Raw genomic sequence first — 6394 nt, forward strand, 5'->3', positions numbered from 1 at the left:
TAGAGGTCAAAACCTCAGCAGTTTGACAACTTCTTCCATGAATCGTCACATGAATAAATATCATAGGTCCCGGTGGGAAGCTCACTGTGCTGCAATGCGGCCTAGCGGAGCGAACCATCCACCGCCCGCCCCTTCCAGTGCATCCGCGCGCTCTTCATCTTCTAGGACTGTGGGGACAGCTGTCACACCTGTTTTTCCACGCAAAACTTCCACCACTGTAACCGCAACAGGCAGTTTGCTTGGTAGGTCGTCAGTTGGTTTGGAAGGGGAAACAAGTGAGTGTGTACAGCTCTCTCAGACATCGATAGCACCTACGTTGGATGAAGGCAACATCATGTCTCCGCCTGCACTTTCCTCACAAACCTGCATTTTTCCAGGGACACCCTACTCAACACCGTCTACACACAGCAGCCAGATCTCTGTCCCTCAGATGTGGTCAAATAAAAGGCCACTTCCTCCGACCCATGACAAAGCTAAGAGGTTGACTCTATCCCTCTGTAAGCTGTTGGCTACCGAAATGCTGCCTTTCCGCCTAGTGGACACACAGGATTTTAGAGACCTTATGTCTGTCGCTGTGCCCCAGTACCAGATGCCTAGTCGCCACTACTTCTCTAAGAAAGGTGTGCCCGCGCTACACCAGCATGTCGCACACAACATCACCGCTTCCTTGAGAAACTCTGTGTGTGAACGGGTGCATTTCACCACCGATACTTGGACCAGTAAGCATGGACAGGGACGTTACATGTCGCTGACTGGGCACTCGGTAACTATGTTGATAGATGGTGAAGGGTCTGCTGCACAAGTCTTGCCGTCCCCACGACTTGTGTGTCAATCCTCTGTCTGTCCAAGTTCCGCCACTGCTTCTGCATCCTCCACCTCATCTGGGTCCTCCACCTCCGCCCCAAGCCTGCCTGGTCAGGCCACCAGCGTTCTCACTGCGCAGAAGGAATCACGCACCCCTCATTACTATGCTGGCAGCAGAGCGCAACGGCATCAGGCGGTCTTTAGCTTGACATGTCTTGGGAATAAGAGTCACACAGCTGAGGAGTTGTGGTCAGCTCTGCGGTCCGAGTTTAATAAATGGTTGTCTCCACTCAACCTGCAGCCTGGTAAGGCCGTGTGCGACAATGCTGCAAACCTGGGTGCGGCCCTTCGCCTGGGCAAGGTGACACACGTGCCTTGTATGGCTCACGTGTTGAACCTTGTTGTCCAGCAATTTTTAACACACTATCCCGGCCTAGATGGCCTTCTGACCAGGGCACGTAAACTGTCTGCAGTGCTCACTTCCGCCGTTCAACCGCCGCAGCTGAGCGACTTGCATCGCTCCAGAAGTCTTTCGGCCTGCCGGTTCATCGCCTGAAATGCGATGTGGCGACACGCTGGAATTCAACTCTCCACATGTTACAGCGACTGTGGCAGCACCGGCGAGCCCTGGTGCAATACGTCATGATGGGCCAACGAGATGCAGAAGTGGGGCAGATCACCCTGATGGAGTGATCTCAGATCAAGGACCTATGCACCGTTCTGCACAGTTTCGACATGGCGACGAATATGTTTAGCGCTGACAATGCCATTATCAGCATGACGATTACAGTCATTTACATGCTGGAGCACACGCTAAACACTATTCGGAGTCAGGGGGTGGGACAACAGGAAGGGGAGGAACTACAGGAGGATTCATATGCGCAAGACACAACAACATCACCAAGGTCCAGACGTTCATCATCACCAACGCGGCAGGCATGGGACCATGGGGGACAGGGATCAACAAGGGCGCATGGTAGCAGGCGAGATGTTGAGGAAGGTGCAGGAGGACATGAAGATATGGAGGACGAACTGTCCATGGACATGGAAGACTCAGCGGATGAGGGAGACCTTGGTCAAAATTCAGTTGAAAGAGGTTGGGGGGAGATGTCAGAGGAAGAAAGAACGGTTAGCACCTCTATGCCACAAACACAGCGTGGACTTGGTCCGCATGGCTGCGCAAGACACATGAGTGCCTTCTTGTTGCACTACCTCCAACATGACCCTCGGATTGTCAAAATTAGAAGTGATGATGACTACTGGCTTGCCACACTATTAGATCCCCGGGACAAGTCCAAATTTTGTGACATAATTCCACCCATAGAAAGGGACGCACGTATGCTGGAGTATCAGCATAAGCTGTTACTCGATCTTAGCTCGGCTTTTACACCAAACAACCGTGCAGGTGAAGGGAGTGATTCTCCCAGTTGTAACTTGACAAACATGGGACGGCATCGTCATCTTCAACAGTCTACCCGTACCAGTAGGACCGTATCTGGTGCTGGTAACAGCAATTTTATGGAATATTTTCATAATTTTTTTAGACCCTCCTTTGCAAGGCCACCAGAGACAACAAGTCTGACACATAGTCAACGGATGGAGAGGATGATACAGGAGTATCTCGAAATGAACATCGATGCAATGACTTTGCAAATGGAGCCTTGCTCCTTTTGGGCTTCAAATCTAGAAAAATTGACAGAGCTCTCCAGTTACGCCTTGGAGATTTTGTCGTGTGCAGCTGCCAGCGTTGTCTCTGAACGTGTCTTCTTCAGTGCTGCTGGGTGTGTGCTGACAGATAAGCGCACGCGTCTGTCCAGTGACAATGTGGACACACTGACGTTCATCAAAATGAACAAGTCATGGATCCAGAAGGAATTTACTACCCCTGTGTCATCCTGGGGAGAGTAAATGCTTGTGGATTTGGAATGTGCTTGATGCAAATCAAAACATCCTGTTTGCAACTAGGGCACAAGTGCTGCCACTGATGGGGTGTCTGTGTGCCCAATGTTGGGAAAAAAGGTAGACTCCGCTTGGAGTAACCCTTGCTTGATGTGTTTTTTAAAAATGATACAAGATGAACAGATCTGAAGGCAAGATGAAGGCAACATCATGTCTCCGCCTGCACTTTTCTCACAAACCTGCATTTTTCCAGGGACACCCTACTCAACACCGTCTACAGACAGCAGCCAGATCTCTTTCCCTCAGATGTGGTCAAATAAAAGGCCACTTACTGCGACCCATGACAAAGCTAAGTGGTTGACTCTATCCCTCTGTAAGCTGTTGGCTACCGAAATGCTGCCTTTACGCGTAGTGGACACACAGGATTTTACAGACCTTATGTCTGTCGCTGTGCCCCAGTACCACATGCCCAATCACCACTGCTTCTCCAAGAAAAGCATGCCCGCGCTACACCAGCATGTCGCACACAACATCACCACTTCCTTGAGAAAATCTGTGTGCGACAGGGTGCATTTCAACACAGATACTTGGACCAGTAAGCATAGACAGGGTCATTACATGTCACTGACTGGGCACTGGCAAACTATGGTGAGAGATGGAGAAGGGTCTGCTGTACAAGTCTTGCCGTCCCCACGAGTTGTTTCAATCCTTGTTCTGTATGTAGAAGTTAATACACTGCTTCTGCCTCTTCAACCTCGTGTGGGTCCTCTACCTTGGCGCAAACCCTGTGTGGTCAGGCCACCCTTCCTTGCAACTGCGCACAAGGACTACCACACACCTCCTTACTATGCTGGCAGCAGAGCTCAATGCCATCAGGCGGTCAAAGCTTTACTTTGAAATGTATGGGAAATGTGAGTCACACCGCTATTACAGAGAATAGTAGTCAGGCAGGGTCAAAACATTAATTGAGAAACAGGAACAGAATGGGACGGCCAGGAAAGAATCAGAAAACAAGCAGAGTTGAAATGCGTATCGGCCAACAAGGTACATAAACAGCAAGCAGGAAAAGTAGTCAGGTAACAAGCACACAAAATCATAAAACTGAACTGGGGGTAAAATTAACCAGAGGTTCATAGCTATGTCTGGCAGTGGTCTGCAGACAGGATGGGCATAAAAAAGGGTGTGGTGTCTTCCCATTGGTTGTAGCTGAATGATGGTATTTCATCTGTGAGATACCCACCAGCTACATTCAGCCAGAGATTCTGCATCTGTCAAGGTAATGCAGCCCAGTGGGTGAGCATAACCTGCGTCCACCTGCGCCGCTGGCATCGACTACTCTCACATCATCAGCACTATTCATGAAAGGAACACGTTGTCACCTGGCAACCGGAGTACAAATTGACGGAGCGGACTACGTTGGTGACTTAACAGCCGTGTGCGGCAATGATGCAAACCTGGCTGCGGGCCATCCTCAGGGCAATGTGACACACGTGCCTTTTAGGGCTCACGTGTTGAACCGAATTCGCCAGCAATTTTTAAAACACCATCACGGCCTACATGGCCTTGTGCAGTGGGCACGCTCGCTATGTGCTCACTTCCATCGTGCGCACACAGCAGCTCAACAACTTTCATCACTCCGGAAGTCTTAGGGTCTGGCAGTTAAACGCCGTAAATGCGATGTTTCGACACGCAGGAATTGGAATCTGCACATGTTGCAGCGTGTGTGGCAGCACCGCAGAGCCCTGCTGAAATACGGTAAGACATATAGCCTGGGATAACTTGATCCAGAGGTGGTGCAGATCACGCTGCTGGAGTGGTGTCAGATCAAGGACCTATGCACCCTGCTACACAGTTTTGAAATGTCGACGAAGATGTTTAGCACTGGCAATGTCATTCTCAGCGTGACAATTCTGGTCATCTACATGATGGAGCACACTGTAATTATTATTCTGAGTCAGGTGTTGGGACAAGAGGAAGGGGAGGAAGTACAGGAGGAGTCATATGCGGAAGGGATAACAAGATCTACGAGGTCCAGATGGTCAGCGGCACCTATGCGGCATTCATGGTGAGGGAGAGGGATTAACAAGGGCGCATAGTATCAGCAAAAAGTGTTGATGAAAGTGCAGGAGCCCATGAAGAAATGGAGGACGAACTGGCGATGGGCATGGAAGACTCAGCAGATGAGTGAGAGCTTGCTCACATTTCGGTTGTGCGAGGTTGTGGGTAGAGGGCAGAGGAAGGATGCACGATTCTCACCTCTCTGCCACCAACACACCAAGGACTTGGTCCTCCTGGATGCACAAGACACATGAGCGCCTTCTTGCTGCACTACCTACATGACCCTCGGATTGTATGAATTTGAACTAATCCTGAATACTGGGTTGCCACACTGTTAGATCCCCGGTACAAGACAAAATTTGGCGAACTAATTCCTGCCATAGAAATAGACGCACGTATACAGGAGTATCTGCAGAATGTGGTACGCAATCTTAGATCTACTTGTCCACTAAACACCAGTGCTGCACAGAGTGAATCTCAACGCTTTGTCATGGATAGGAGGAAATGGTCTTTTACTTGTCCACATCGGAGGGACCGAGGGATGGCTGCTGTGCTGAGATGGCGTTGAGTACGGTGTCCCTGCACAGTTGCACTTTTGGTCATATCCCAAAATGAGTTGAAAAAGGACAGATGCTGTTGGAAAGGGGAACAGGTGTGTTGGAAAGGGGAAAAAAGTTTTGGTCCGTGGATTTGGTGGTTAAGCAACTGTAACATTTGCTGAAGAAACAACATCTGTTACAGTGGGACTGGCAGATTTGGATAAAGTGGTATATAATCTGTGACCGCTATATAACGAAAATTAATAAGAAAAGAAAGAGAAAGGTATATATCCCCATCACCAGTCAGTGTCCACCGTGCTCCCAGTTGGAAAAGGAGAGGTTGGCAACTTGAAGGTTTGGTGGAGGATACAGAGCTGTGTGGCTATGAAACTAATAGTAGCCTGAACCGAGTTAGACGCCATTCGATCTGGAGACTGTGAGCCCTGTTAGCGTCACAGGGTCCACATGCCCACCCAGCCCAGGAACTCCCTGTTAACAACACAGGGGCCATTGAGTACGCTGACCGTGTGCGTAGGGGCCACACCTGTGGACAGCAGGCGCATCAGCAGCAGCAGGCCTGTTAATGCCACTGGGCTGCACAAGCAGGACTGTTAGGACAGGAGCTGGTCTTAACCGTTCTGCGTTACCAACTGTGGTGGTGGCCTGCATCCACCACCCGATCCCTGCCTACCTCTGGCCTAAAGCCGCAATGGGTTCAACACATGGAGGTGTGCTCTTTCGGAGCATAATAGAAGACTGCGCACCTCCTGGTTGGCTCCAGCCCCTTTTATAACCTGGGTCCGCCCCAAACCAGGGTGAACCACAATGCACCTCCTGGAGACAAAAGTAGAGTGACACGTCATGAGTGGCATAACTAGCGTCCTATTTGGAAACGCAACTTCAATGATGACCTCATGGCTGCCATGACCCAAACACCTCACCAGTCATCGTCTGAGCATCAATAATGCGGTGACAAGTCATAGGTGTGGGCCTCTGCAAGCCATTTGGGAGGACACCTGATGCCCTGTGGTCTATATGGGACCCCCACATCAGGGCCAGGGCCAAAGAGTTCATTACCGGACCTAGTCTCTGAT

Source organism: Anomaloglossus baeobatrachus, unplaced genomic scaffold, assembly GCF_048569485.1.
Source record: "Anomaloglossus baeobatrachus isolate aAnoBae1 unplaced genomic scaffold, aAnoBae1.hap1 Scaffold_396, whole genome shotgun sequence".
NCBI classification, from domain to species: domain Eukaryota; kingdom Metazoa; phylum Chordata; class Amphibia; order Anura; family Aromobatidae; genus Anomaloglossus; species Anomaloglossus baeobatrachus.